Here is a 15,614-nt window from a genome sequence, read left to right as displayed (position 1 = left end):
CTCTTTAGGTTGTTTGCCAGGGAAACCTCCTGGATTGGATTTCTTCCCCATCACTCCCCTTCACCGCCTGGTTTTTGTGCATACCACCATGTAAGTGTGATGGTTCTTGGGTTAACCAGCACAGGGCTGTCTGTAAGCATTAGGACTCCTTCCCATATAACCAAGCCAGGAGGAGACAGATAGATGAGAGAGGCCATTCCTTCACCCACCCATCCATCCATGCATGCACTGCTTCAGTGCTGGAACTAGAGACAGACAGACAGACATACAGATGCATGACTTAACTAAAGAACTGGTGGTGCGGGGGATTGGGGAGTTACCCAGAGGTCATATATAATGATATTCAGGAAGTATTTTAATGAAAGAATGAATGGTGTAGCCCAGTGGTTCTCAACCTTGGGAGAAAAATGAGGGGAGTTTAACAAAATACTGATTTGAGGTCTCACCCCAGAGATTGTTACTAAATTGGTAAGGGGTAAGGACTAAACATTGGGAGGTTTATAACCTCAGCCTGTGATGGCAGCTAGGTTTAAGAGCCACTGTGCAACCGCGAAGGATTGCTAGTAAGGATAGCTTTACACAAAGGCCCTTCTGCAAGCAGCACTTGGCCCTGTGGGGGAATGGACTCGGAGGGACCCGGGCTGTCTGTGCAGGTGCGAGGCCGGCTCAGCTCCTTCAAGGCTCCTGTGAGCTCCAGGCCTACAGAGTGTAAATAGCGATCTTCCCATTTCTGAGAGGCGCTTGGCTTAGGCTTCTCATCTACAAAGAAACGGGTTGCTTTTGAGTTGACCCTGAGGTTCCCACAGGTCCCCACATCAGCCTTCTGGGCAGAACATGGCTCGTTTGGGGTCAGTCTTGAGTACATCCCATCTGTGGGGAAAAGTCCCCGGGGTTTCCAACAAGGAACACACAATCCGAGTTACATTTCCTTTTCTTTAGGGGAGTCAAAGGGAGGGGAGGGAATTCATGGGGCTGTTTGAAGAGGCTGTAAAGGCCTCCACGCTATGAGGAGCTGGGTAGGGATGATGCCCTTAGAGATCAATTCCTTTAAAAAATGTTAATGCCTGGGGAAATTGCTACATTAAACCTGTTTGTCCTGTAGTAAGTGTGGCTTTAATCAGATTTCATTCCAGATTAAGGTCTAGATGAGGTTTTAGGCGAGATTTTATAAAACTTTGTTATTCCTTATGTGTGTTTTCCCTCAATGAGGAATGATAGCAATTTCACTGAGACCATCAACGTGCCTCGTTGAATAGGCCAGTGTATATCTCTGAAGCAGGGCAAGCTTTCAAATCCACCGCTCCTTTTATTGCATATATGACTACAAAGGTGACTTTTAAACATTTTTCTCCATTTTATACCACCCCAAAGAAATAAAGAGGCAGAGGTCAGGGCTAGCTTTTATTACTAAACTACGCTCCACCTGCTAGGTCATTGGACAGCACAGTTCCTTGGTGCAGACCCCTCTGCCCTGCCCTACAGTGTGTCCGTCTTACATCCAGTCCCATCCATGCAACATCCATCCAGATCTTGTAGACAATTTCCTCCCCAGTTATTTTCATTTGAAATATTTTGCAAATGAATGCCTTCACAGGTCCTGCTATGGTGTAATACACAGGAGAAATGTATAAAATGGCCGGGTGTTAATTCCCTTGTTTGCTTACCATTGGAGAATAAAACACTGGGCTTACTAAGGTTCAAGTCCATTTTTAAGTACATTAACATGTCCTCTTTGAGGGCATCCTTCAATGAGGCGTCCTCTTTTTATTTTTATCTCAAATAGATTCAGCCGTGCCTTCCCCAGTCTATTGCCTGGTTATGAGCCTCACCTTCAGAGGTGATTCTGAAACTGATTCTTAAAGGAAGCTTCAAGCATTGTGTGCGTGTGCGTATGCATATGTGTGTGTGTGTGTGAGTGTATGTGCGCGCATTTAAATGTGCTTTTTTATATTAACCTCTAGACAAGACTTTACTTGTTTTAGTTACAAAAAAGTCTGGTGATGGATATACCTTAAAAATTTTAGCTATATATGGAGCATTTGTAATGTACTAGTCATCTGTGAGGACATAAAAGTGACCCCGGAATGTAGTGGCTTAAACCAACAAGCATTTATGATCTCACAGGCCTGGGTAAGGAGTCCTGGTGCAGCCAGGCTGATGCTTCTGGCTGGGCTCGCTCAAGGCTGCAGTCACCTAAGGCTTGAGCGAGGGAGGATCTGCCCCAGGCTCACTCAGGTGGCTTTGGGAGTCCTTAGAACAGTGGTTCTCAACCTGTGGGTCGTGACCCCTTTGGCGGTCGAACGACCCTTTCACAGGGGTCACCTAAGACCATCCTGCATATCAGATATTTACATTACGATTCATAACAATAGCAACATTACAGTTAGGAAGTAGCAACGAAAATACTTTTATGGTTGGGTCACAACATGAGGAACTGTACTTAAAGGGCCAGAAGGTTGAGAACCACTACCTTAGAAGCTCCTTTTAAGAGGTCACTCACATGGCTGTTGGCCTCAAGATAGCATTTCATTGCAATGTGTGCCTCTCCTTAAGACGGCGGTTCTCAACCTGTGGCTCGCGACCCCTTTAGAGGTCGAATGACCCTTTCACAGGGGGAAAACACATATAATTACACTAGAGGCCCTTTGCACGAAATTCGTGCATGGGTAGGGCCCCTAGGCCTGGCCGGTGATCAGGGCCGATTGGGGCCTTCTGGCTGCCAAACATGGCCTTCCTTCGTTCCGCACCGCCTCCTGGTGGTTAGCGCACATCATAGTGAGCAATCGAACTCCTGGTCTCCCCGTCAAACTCCCAAGGGGACAATTTGCATATTAGGCTTTTATATATATAGATATTGTCTGAGAGGAAGCAGAGAGGGTAGATGAGGGAGGGGAAAGTAGGAGGAAGAGGAGAGGGAATAGGGAGAAAGAAGAGGGAAAAGGCGATGGACAGATGTGGAGAGGGGGGAGGGAAGGGAGGGCAAGTAAGGTGGACATCTTTTTGTAACCTGCTCTCAGCAGGAACGTCATCACATCACGTTCGCCACACTGTTAGAGGGAGTCAGGAGGTCTAGCCCACTCTCAAAGGGTCAGGGTTACACAAGAGTGTAGACACCAGGAGCAGTGAGTCACTGGGGCCATCTTAGAGACTGACTGCCCACAGCAATTGGTGTCTTTAAACATCTTAAAAGTGATGGTCATTTGTAGATACTATGCATTACTTTCTTGTTTAAGAGGTACTGCATTGTAGCTCTTTGTGGCTCTGCAGTGATAAAAGGCACCTATTATATATGTGCCTGAGTGTGTCCTACACTTTCCAGGTGGCCCGCTGGCTGCACCTGGGGAAGCCCTCCCTTGCTCTCCTCCGTCAGGTTCGGTGAGGGGACTGGAGGGCAGGGTGTGTTTATGCAGACAGTTCTACTGTCTTACATTTGTTTAATAGTTTGAGCATGTACTTCCTATTTCCCATCTTTAAGCAACTACCCGTCATCCTGATTGAAAACATAATTTAAAAATTTTATACTTCTAAAAAATAAATGAAGAGTGCCACTAAAACTTGCAAAACAAAATAGATATTTTTTTTGTGCTACCGAGAAACTTTCTGTGGCCGGAAACAGAATCAAGTGTACTTGTATGTTTATCTACCTAGTGTTTGATTGAGCACTTTTGTCAGGAATCTGAACTGATTTGTGAGCACTGATGAATGTGAGTGGAGTCAAAAGTAAAAATTTAACACACACTTGACATCAAAAGCATGATTTATAACTGGGGAAAAATTGATAAATTGAACTAATTAATATAAAACTGTTTTTTGGTGAGAGCTCATATGAAGCAATAATGAGCTAAAGAATGAGAGAAAATATTTGTAAACCACATATGTGACAAAAGACTAGTAACTGGGCTATAAAAAGAAATCTCAAAACTCCATAGCAAAAAAATAAAAGTAAACAAACAAAAACCAACAATTCCATTAGAAAATGGACAGAAAGTTATGAACAGACATTTTACCCAAGAGGATATATTGATGGCAAATAAGCACGTGAGAAAGCAATCAACAACATTAGTCACTAGGAAAGTCTCCATTAAAACCACAATGAGATGTCACCACGTACGTTTTAGAGTGGCTGAAAAATGATAGCACCGAGTGCTGGTGAAGATGCAGAGAAACGGGGCCACCCCTACACTCATGGCCGGGATGTAAAATGTCATAGCCACTCTGAAAGGCAGTTTGGCAGTTCCACATTCCATCTGACCTAGCAATACCAATCCTGACATTTATTGCAGAGAAAGGAAAACTTACGTTCACACAAAAACCTGGGCAAGCATGATTGTTCTTTGCAGGTTTATTTGAAAGAGCTACAACCTGGGAACAGCCCAGATGTCCTTCACCAGGTGAATGGTTCAACAACCTGGAGTACACGTTTGACATGGGAGGCCACTCAGCAGAAAGAAGGAGGGGCTATGGATGTGCGCAGCAACCTGGTTTTATCTTTAGGGTTAATGCTGAGTGAAAAAAGCCAATCCCAAGAAAGTAGATATTATCATTTTTTAAAAAATACCCCAATTTTTAAAATGTTCTGTGCCCCTTAAACTTGTTCAGTGATGTATGTCAATTATTTTTCGATAAAACTGGAAAAAATAAAATAGAAATGAAGCCTGGATTAGTGGTCCCAGGAATTGAGGCTGGGTCGGGGAGTGAGGAGGTGGGTGTGGGTATAAAAGAGCCACACGCGGGATCCATGTGGTGGTGGAAATGCCTTGACTGTACCGATGTCAGTATCCTGGTGGTGAAATTGTATGAAAGTTTTGTACGACGTTATCATTGGGGAAACTGGGTAAAGGATACACAGGGTCTCTCTATTGTTCCTTATAACTAGTGTAAACTTATAATTATCTCAAAATAGAAAAGCTTAATTAAAAAGAATTAACACTGACATTTAAAGTGACAAACTGAGTGCTCAGCCCCAGCTGGTGGGCCGTTTCTGGGCAGGGGTGTGCAGTCCCCTTTACTGTATGTAGTACCGGGCTCTGTTCAAGACCTCACAGTACTGCTGGGTTTCCCAGTAACATCCAACTACCCATTGTTGCACCAATTCTATTCATCAAAATATTCATCACTCCAAGCTTTAAGGAACAAATCAGATTGGCTGACAGCAGAACGGGATTCTTCTGACTTTGTTTTGACTCATTCATTCAACAGATATTCATGAACCATTTATTATGTGTCAAGGATCAAGGCAGATGCTAGGAATAAGATGGTGAGAAATACAGAAGTGGTCTCTGCCCTCATGGAGCTTACAGTCTAGGGCAGTGGTCGGCAAACCGCGGCTCGCGAGCCACATGCGGCTCTTTGGCCCATGAGCAGAAGTCGGTATTTTGTGGAAGAGCCACACTCAAGGGGCCAAAGAGCTGTATGTGGCTCGTGAGCCGCAGTTTGCCGAGCCGCAGTTTGCCGACCACTGGCTAGGGGGAAGAGCAGCATAAACAGTCACACTAAATATAAATGCTATAAAGAAGAATGCCTGGAAACATGGGTGAAGTTAGGGAGGACTCCCTTGAGGAAGCGAGGTTTGAGCTGATATGAAGAGTGAACTAGGTTAAAGTATGTGCAAAGGCCCTGAGGTAGAAAGTAACTCATTAGGGATATTTACAAACAAACTTGCATGTCTGGAGCCTGAGCAGTGAGAGGGGCAGGAGAAGAGGCCGAACGGGTAGACAGGGACATCTGGTAGACATCATTCATGGGTCTGAGGCCTTAGAATACAACGGAGCTGTTATTTTAGGAAGATCTGTTGGGCTACATGGTGGAGAATGGATCTGAAGAAGGCAGAAGTAGGAGCAAGGTGAGAAGGCTTATGCATATGGTATAAATGGATGATTTAAAACTCTTTTTGTTCATTGAAATCTAGCATGCAATACAGTAAAGTACATTGGCTTCAATATATTCACTTTTTTAAAAAAATATATTTTATTGATTTTTTACAGAGAGGAAGGGAGAGAGATAGTCAGAAACATCGATGAGAGAGAAACATCGATCAGCTGCCTCCTGCACATCTCCTACTGGGGATGTGCCCGCAACCCAGGTACATGCCCTTGACCGGAATCGAACCCGGGACCCTTCAGTCCGCAGGCCGACACTCTATCCACTGAGCCAAACCGGTTTTGGCATTTTTTTATTTTCTTCATAATATGAGCATCTTTGGGGTTTTCTCCATATACAGTATGGCAGTCTGTGAATAATGAAAGCTTTCTTTCCAATCCTTATATCTTTTATTTCTTTTTCTTGCCCCATTGCACTGGCTACAGCACCCAGTAAAACTGGGAAAATCGGGGAAGCATTCAGTATCTTACCATTGATTATGATCCAGGGGTGGGCAAACTTTTTGACTCGAGGGCCACAATGGGTTCTTAAACTGGACCGGAGGGCCAGAACAAAAGCATGGATGGAGTGTTTGTGGGAACTAATATAAATTCAAAGTAAACATCATTACATAAAAGGGTACGGTCTTTTTTTTTTTTAGTTTTATTCATTTCAAACGGGCCGGATCCGGGCCGTAGTTTGCCCACGGCTGTGGTAGACGTATGTTTTAGATACCTGTTACCAGATTAAAGAACTTGCCTTTGTATCTAGCTTGCTAAGGGTTTTATCTATTGACTTTCAGCAAATGCTTCCTTATTAATCTTGAGATTATTACATGATTTTTCTTTTGCCCATATGATGAGTTATACTGATTAATTTTCTAATGTTAAATTGATCCTGTAGTCCTGGAATAAAGCCAAGTTGATTATGATCAATATTCATTTCTATATCACTGGGTTTGGTTTGCTAGTATCAGGTGGAGGATATTTATCTCTATGTTTATGAGCGAGACGGGCCCAGAAGTTTCTTTTCTTGTGATATCCTGTAAGGTCTTGGCATGACAGTTACCTTGGGCTTGTGAAGTGAGTTCGGAAGTATGTTTTCTCTTGTATTCCATGAAGCGATTTGTGTAAATAGGGGTATTTCCTTGAATCCTTTATGCACGTAAAAAGTCAAGCTTATTTTACTGTATATCTTCAAGTAGCATTCTGTCCAAGGAAGTTGTTTTATCTAAAACTCTTGTCATTTTGTAGCTTCTCTTAGAAGTCGCTGTATATTTCTGTGGGTTCCCTCTTCCTATGTCTAAGAAGTGCATAATTGAGACATTAGAAATATCTAGGACAGTGCCTGAAATGCAATAGTCACTCCATAAATTTGCTTTCTCCTGTCCCTTCATACTCTCTACTTGCCACAGAATACCCAGCCTCAGGGGCCTGCAGTGGACACTAACCTGGAGCATTGATGCTGTTCTCAGAGCCCAGTGTCCACCTGCCTGAGTGCGAATTGTGGCCCCGGGGGATGGGGCTTGGTCTGAGGCCCATGAGACCTTGCAGCTTTCAGTTGTTTCGAAGTCCTTTTCCAAAGAGCTGCTATTGAGGCTGCGAACTCTCTTCATGCTGAATGTGGCAGAGCCCAGGGCAGCCCTGGGGGATCAAGGGAATTCGGAAGAGGCTCATTTTTCAGTTCCTTTACATAAAGGGGGCAATCGTCTCTTAAACTCCCCCCACACACCGATCGGGCTGTTATGACTAAGCCCCTTAATCCATCCGGACACCCTCTCCCGACGCTTCAGAGCTTCAGTCGATACTCCTAGCCACTTCCAGCCATTCCAGCAGCTCAGAGACTAATTACGCAGCTCCCCCCTGCAATAGGGATATGCCAAGGGGAGAAATTTGCAAAATAACAATATCTCTAAAGCCCCAGCCCCTTCGTTCTCTCTCTCACTGTGGCTGGTAGCATAGCAACTGATGAAGCTGCCCTACTCAGGTGGCGCTGAATTGCTCATTTCTTCCCTCCCCCACCCCCTTTCCCTCTTCTCTAGCTTCTCAGACGTGTTCTGTTAAGACGGTTGCCATGTTTCCCCCTGGTGCTTGTTGAGTGTGAGTTAACCATCCCAGTGGGAGACTCGCGGCTTCCTCATGCATAAAGCTGACATTGATTTCCTCACATGTGCTGCAGGGCCCCGAGAGGCGCAGCGTGGAGATCACAGGAGGTGTGAGAAGCTGGGTCGAGTGGCCCATTAAAGGGGAGGGCGATGGGATGGGGAGGAGGACCAGTGTGGGAGGCCGAGAAGGGTGGGAGGAAGGAACAACTCACATTTCTCACCTTGGTATGGGGCCTGTTGAGTTTCAGGCATTTCCATTTGGTCCTTACACAGGGATCCAGTGAGATGTGATCCAATACCTGGGTTTTATCCATGGAGACACTGAGGCTCAGGAGAATTATGTAACTTGCCCAAAGCCATCATTCAAGTGACAGAGGTTATAAGCCCAACTCCATCTGTCTGACCTGGTGGTTGTGCCCTTTCAATGCACCACACTGCCCTTCGTGGATGGAAATGAATGTGAAAACACAAAGGGATGGAGGGCAGAGCGGACAGTGCCCTGGGGTGCTGTGCAGGGAACATGAGGTGGGCACTCACTTAGACGGATGGGGCAAGCACTGCCGCTCAAGGAAAGACTGAGGCCCCGCAGGCATGTGCACGCCCCGACTCACTCAGCCTGCTGGGCCCTGGCATTCTACTCATACTAGTCCCTTCTCCCTCCTGCTTATCCAATCAAGGACCAAGTCCCGTCCAGTCTCCTAGTCCTGTGTCCAGTCCCTGTGACTGTGTCTCTCCAGCCCCGTGGCCATTATTTTGGTCTAGGCCTCCAGTATTTCTCCCCTCAGAAATGGGCATGACTTTCTGTGCTGTCACACAGCGGTTCTCAACCTGTGGGTCGCGACCCCTTTGGGGGTCGAACGACCCTTTCACAGGGGTCACCTAAGACCATCGGAAAACACATATATAATTACATATTGTTTTTGTGATTAATCACTATGCTTTAATTATGTTCAATTTGTAACAATGAAATTTGGGCTCACCACAACATGAGGAACTGTATTAAAGGGTCGCGGCATTAGGAAGGTTGAGAACCACTGCTGACTATTACAAGCCTTTTTGCTGTTTCCCCACCCTTGTTCATGCTTCAGCAGGATGTGCCATTCGGAATGAGCCAGCGTCTTCTCGTCTCTGCGAAGGCTCCCTCCTCCCGGTGCCTGGTGGCCTCTCCTCTCCTCATCTCATGATTTGGTTTCCCCAGAAACCTCCCCTCATCTCCTCCATCCGATCTCCTCCTTGTATTCATTTCCAAGGGCTGCTGTAACAACCACAAACAGCGGCTTAAAACAGCACACATTTACTCTCTTACGTATGTGGAAGTCAGAGTCTAAAATGGGTTCAGCATCAAATGGGCTGCTTCTCTTCTGCTCTCGGGAACAGTCTGTTCCTTTGCCTTTTGCAGTTTCCAGAGGGGCCTGCATTTCTCACTCGTGGCCCCTTCGTCCGTGTTCGAAGCCAGCAGTGCCACATCCCTCAACCCCTCTGAGTCCAGTCCTTCTGCCTTCCTCTTGCGAGTATGCGGATTCTGGTGATTCAAGTGGGCCCAGGTGGATATTCCCAGACACCCTCGCCACTCTCCTTTATCATATTTTCAAAGTGCCTTTACCATGCAGAGTTCTGGGGATTGGGACGTGGCCATCTTGGGGGGGGGGCCATTATTCTGTCTACCACACTCCTCTGTGTGTCCACAGGATCCTGGCTCTGCCACAACCCAGCCCTTTTTAATCTGAAGATGATTGATTTCCGCATCGGTTTCATTGCCTCATCTCCTAGGTCCCTCCAGGGTAGAGACAGTTACTGACTTTGACTCTCTATCCTCAGAACATAGAACTGGCCCTCAGAACTTGTGTTGAACAGGAGACCATATCTCTCGGGCTCCCATCTGCCTGCCTCAGTCTCGCTGACGGGACTGTTGAGAATGTTGGGACATTCTCCTTAAAATCCTTAAAATCACAGACTAGAGCAGGGGTGGGCAAACTTTTTGACTCTACCGCCCCCTTTCCAGAAAAAATATTACTCAGCGCCCCCTGGAAATTAATTTTTTTAAAATTTTAATAGCAATTAAACAGAAAGATATATGTATTAATGTTCCCCCTTCTTCCTAAAATATAGTAAAGAAAGGTGTAAATTAGAACCATTGAAGTTTGAAATTATGAAACTACTTATGAACTCAGAATGAAAGGTAATACAAAAAAAGTTAAAACAAATGCACCTGTGGCCATCACCGCCCCCCCTGGATCGCTGCAGCGCCCACCAGGGGGCGGTAGCGCCCACTTTGGGAATCACTGGACTAGAGCAAGAATGCCTGTGTCCCAGAGTCACCATGTCCTAGCTGCGTGACCTTGGGCTCGTTCCTTAACTTCCGTGCCTTCGCTTCCTCTCATGCAAAATGAAGATACTTACAATATCTTCCTGTGCCAGTCAGTGTCCAGGAAGGAAACCCCAAAGCATACTGGGTATGTCAAACAGAGAGTTTTTGTTGTGGGGAATTGTACAAATGTTGGCAGGTTGCCAGAGCAAACGTGGGCACCAAAGCAGCAGGAATTGCAGGAAGCATCTACCACACCCGGGGCCAGGGGAACACCAGGGACTAGGTGGGGGCTGGAGGAGGGGCCTGTAGGGCTGCTGGGACCTGTGTAGCGGGAGGCCCCACACATGGTACTGCATCTGTAGGGGCCTGGCCTGGCTTCTGAAAAGATGCTGTGCTGAGGGCGCTGAGAGGGCCAGGAGAAGTTAAGGCCGGGAGCATAGCTGTGTCTGCTGGAAGGATATTGAAAGGACCTTGAAGCAGGTCGAGAGCATCTTCTCCCCTCTCCCAGTATCTTCTTTCCTCTCCAAGCCTCTAGTCTCCAGCACGGCCTCCCATTGGTAGGACTGAACCGAAGCTGGCAAAGGGAGCCCAGAAGTTCCAGCCCCCGATCCATATTAAATGTAAAGAACTGGAAGTCAATAACTAGCACATTCCTTTAGTTTCCTCCTCTGTAAAATGGGTGCTATAATAGTACTTACCTCGTGGTATGAGATGAGGAATAAATGAACCACAACTTAGCGGCTATAATATTCTGGGGACAGGCAACACCCTCTTCACACCTCGTGTGTGTGCCATGTACCATTGCGGTCAGGAGGGAGTGCAGATCCCCAGAAAGGCTGCGTGGGCCCCAATCCTGGCTCTTTGAATTACTAATTGTTTGTCACTGGGCAAGTTACTTAATCCCTTTTCAGAAAAATTGGAATCACGATGCTATCTAGCCCTGGAGTTGCTATGAAGATTAAATGAGTTAATATGTTAAGGCATAAAACAGTGACAGGTACATAAAAATCTGCAGTGTTTTAGTAGCTGCCACTGTTGTCATCTGTATTATTGCAATTATCATCTCCACCATCACGCCCAGTGTTTCCGATCGCAGCGATGCAGTCGGAGAACTGACTTTTCAGTCTTGTTGTTTTGATGGAGATCTTTTATTGTCTAGAAAGATGTTTGTGGGAGTTTTTCTTTAGTCTTGCATTTCAAAATATTGCCAGGATGGGCTTAAGTTTGAGTCTTGTCATTGATTTTGTCTGGAACCCATTGTGCTCCTCATAGTCGGCAAACTTCATTTATTTTAAGGACATTTTTTAGCCTTGTCTTTGATTATTATTCTGTTCTATTTGTTTTCTATGTCCTCCCCAAACACTTCTGATTCTTAGCTTGGATGTCCATTTGTTAGTCTCTGTAACATTATCCTTCTTGCTTTTGTTCATTTCCTTATTGCTATGCCAACACCTTATTTTGGGAAAACTTATCAAATATTTTGTCTACCCATTTACATAAAACATCTAGTATTTATTGAACTTTAACCATATGTTAGGCTAGATCACAAAGACTAGTTCTAGTAGGCACCTACCAGTGGATTCGGTATTCTCGGGTTCCACATCTGTGAATTCAACCAATCAGTCAACCAACCAAAAAAAGTGACATGTTGCTGACATGTATTATGTAGTTAGGCCTACAGTGGTTACATGTGTACTGAATATGTACATACTTTTTCTTGTCATCATTTCATAAACAGTAGAATATAACAACTATATACATAGCATTCACATCGTATTTGGTATGAAAATAATCTAGAGATGATTTAAAGTATCCGGGAGGATATGAAGAGGTGACATACACATACTACACCATTTTATCCACAGGTTTCGGTGTCCATGGGGGTCCTGAAATCAATCCCCCACGGATCCCAAGGAATGACTGTATCTACTTATTGTATCTTCTGCTCAAGGGCCTGGTGGGCTCAGGCCAGGGAAGGAAGAGGAAGTGGGGTCTGCAGCTGATGACTCGCAGTCAGGGTGGAGTCAGTGAACTTAGTCACAGAATCCTTATGGTCTCTGGCAGGAAATTCACATACCTTTCTAATTAGAATTCTAAATCAGTCTTTGATTGTAAAGATGAAAAGTTTGAGACCCGCAAAGATTGAGTGTTCTGTCCAGCTGGCTCCTGGTAAAACCAGGGCAAAAAAAGACAGGCCCACGGCTCCAAGCCAGTTTCCTTTCTGCTTTTTGATCTTCATTTTATAATTTTATGAAAGAGTGATGCATGCAAATCAGTAGAATATCTAATCAGCGTGACACTTTTGAACATCTACTCTGTGCTGAGCCCCGTAGACCACACAACCGAGTAGTCGGGAAGCAGAATTGGGAAAAAAAGGCATAGTTTGATTAAAAGTGAAAGGAAAGACATCCCCATTGGGAGAAATGGCATGTGCAGAAGTCTGGCAGCGGGAAGGTAAAACAGTGTGGGGCATGTGTGTATGTTGGCACGTGGGGCAGGGCGTTCCCACAGACCCTTGGGTTTAGAAATAGTGCAGTTAGGAAGGTGATCAGGTGGGGTCAGGAGGCTGGTGGACGGTGTTGGAGGCCAGGTTACAGCCACTTTAAACATGTCAAGGCTCACTTCTCATCTTAGAAACATTCCGTTTTTCTCAAAAACGTTTGATTTCTATCTGGAGCGGATAGTGCGTCAGCACCAAACTTGTTCTCCGGCTATTTGAAGCACTTTTGCTCTCTGTAGGAGTTTCTGGGGAGTCAAACTGTTACAAGGGCTCACAGCAGGGAAAAGGAAGACAGAATTGGTCTGGAGATGCTGCCTGAGGACCAGGCAGAATTACATTAAGGGGTCACCTCACCACCTCCATGCCGAAGGAGAGCCTCGGCAGGTCAGGGCGGCTGCCGCCTGGCCTCAGGGAGGGATCAGAGAGTCTTGTCCTTGAATTGCTTTGATGCCTGGCTGGTGGGGGCCAATACCATCTCCCTGCTTAGGTCTCAGCTCCCTGGAGGCCAGACTTCCTCCTCCTTATTTGGTTCCAGATTTTGTGAGTGTAGGGTGCCATCAAATGTCATACAGTTATTCCTGGCTTTGCACAGTTGAGAAGTATGATAGAGGGTTTGAGGCTCATTCCCCCAATATTCTATGGCTCAGTTCCAAGTAAGATGTAGTGCCACGTTTCCCACCTGCTGGGTTACACACAAGCCATATTTTTGTTTGTTGCTTTTCCTTAGTCTGTCTTCTAGGTATCATTTACACACAACAAAATATCTGTATTTTAAGTGTAGAGTTGGATGGGTCTTATACAACTCTAACCAAGAGGCAGAAATTTTTATCACTGCAGAAACTTTTCTCATGCCCCCTTCCAGGCAGTCACCCCACCAGAGGTAATGCTTTTCTGATTATTAGTAATATTTGATCACCCAAATTGATATGTAGTATATCCCAATACCCCAGAGCGTTCTCTCTTGCCTCACCTTGCTCATCACCTGCTCCCATAAGTAACTGTGATTCTGGTGTTTATTGCCATAGATGAACTTGCCTATTCTTGAACTTTTCCTATGAATGAAATCATCATGCATCCTTCCCTTTTCTTGTTTTACAGGACATCATTTTCTTTTGAGGTCCATCCATGTGGTGTATCTGTAGTGTGTTCCTTTTTCCTTGCTGTGTAGTATTCTGTTGTATGCATATGCATCAATTGGTTGAATCATAAGCACCCAACAGCTTCTGAATCAACTTCTTTCTCTCCTGACATCTCTGTCTTTCAGTCCTTCAGTGAAGCTAGCATGTGAGCTCCTGGCAATCAGCTCTGTGTCTGTTTTGTTCACTGTTGTACCCTCAGAGCCCAGGACAGAGTGTGCCATATAGCAGGTGCCCAGTGTGTGTATATGAACGAATGAAGGAATGAACCAGTGTTCAGAACACATCGTTTTCATTGTTCTATTCTAGTCCTGTGTATACTTCCCCATTCAAATCACAGCTACAGGACTCTCAGGACAATCTCTTTGCCCACAAACTTACATGAATTTCAGGGCCCACTGATCACACTCAAGCTCTCTCTATAAGAGCTTTCCAAACCTCTAGACCAGGCGAGGTCCCTTTACAGGCCCCATAATTACCTCTGTCACTCCCATCATGACCCTCATTGTACTTTATTGTCATTGCTGCTCTCATTGGCTGCCCTACCCTCTGACTCCTCTATTTCTTTCCACCTGTATTTCTTTTCACCACTAAATTCTACACTCAGCACTCTGGCCCATGAGAAGCACAGGGTACGTACTGGGTAGGACTTCTTACAGAGGGACTTTCTCTCTGCGAGATTGTTCCTCTCAAGTCCACAGCCATTAGACAAAGTCCTTGTGAAGAGAGAGTGGATTTGAGAACATGCCCTCTGCTAAGGATCGAATGTTTGTGCCTGCCCCCCCCCCAATTCATCTGTTGATGTTCTAACCCCTCATGTGATTGTACTAGGAAGGGGTGCCTTAGAAAGGTGAGGTTTAGATGTGGTCATGGGGGATGGAGCCCCCATTATGTGATTAGTGCCATTATGAGAAGAGGAAGAGACTAGAGACCTCTTTCTTCCCATTGTGTGAGGACACAGCAAGAAGACAGCAGTCTGCAAACCCAGAAGAGGGTTCTCACCACAAACTGAATTGGCAAGCACCTTGATCGTGGACTCCCCAGCTTTCAGAAACGTCTGTTGTTTAATCTGCCCAGTCTGTGGTGTGTGTAATGGCCACCCAAGCAGCTCAGACATCCTCTGTGGATGATTTCTACTTAGGATATAACATTTCATGGGCAGGGGCTTGTCTTCATCCTTTAAATATCTTAGACCACATATTAAATCTATGAATGCGTTTGGTGGACCATGGTCATGGAAAGCTAGACATTTACTTGAGTTTGTCCTGTGGAAATCTTAGCATGTTCATCTTCACCCAAATGTTTGGGAACCTGAGAGCCTGTAACTACTAGATCTGTGAACTCTTCATCAAGTTCTATCCTCGGACATGATTGGACTCCCATCCTCTAGCTCGTACAACAAAGGGTGGCTGTGGGGTCCCAGAGACGTGTAAGCTGTTATGGCATGTGGTCTGTCTTCCTTTATTCTCAACATAGACTCTTCAGGGCTTTGTGCATGGGCTTCCTGAGGGTTCGTGGGTTCCAGAAATGGTGTGCAAACTCTAGGTATTGTGCATATGTGCATTGTCCTGGGATGGAAGCCTGGAATTTCTTACCAAATTTTCACAAGGCTCCATGCATCCCCCTAATTTCAGAACCACTGGTGTCAGGTTCCTTTAATGATCCTTCTAGTTAATTACTGAAGTATCTCTCTCAAGTACAAGAGTA

The 15,614-nt window shown here is 45.4% G+C and overlaps 1 protein-coding gene across 2 annotated transcripts in view; it reads left to right on the top strand.

Annotated features, from left to right (window-relative positions):
• Nucleotides 1–15,614, top strand: part of PTPRT (protein tyrosine phosphatase, receptor type T) — a 585,877-nt gene that overhangs the window by 74,798 nt on the left and 495,465 nt on the right. The window lies entirely within an intron of this gene.

The sequence above is a fragment of the Myotis lucifugus genome, unplaced genomic scaffold (assembly GCF_000147115.1).
Source record: "Myotis lucifugus unplaced genomic scaffold, Myoluc2.0 scaffold_16, whole genome shotgun sequence".
NCBI lineage: Eukaryota > Metazoa > Chordata > Mammalia > Chiroptera > Vespertilionidae > Myotis > Myotis lucifugus.
This window is presented reverse-complemented; position numbering and strand designations above follow the sequence as displayed.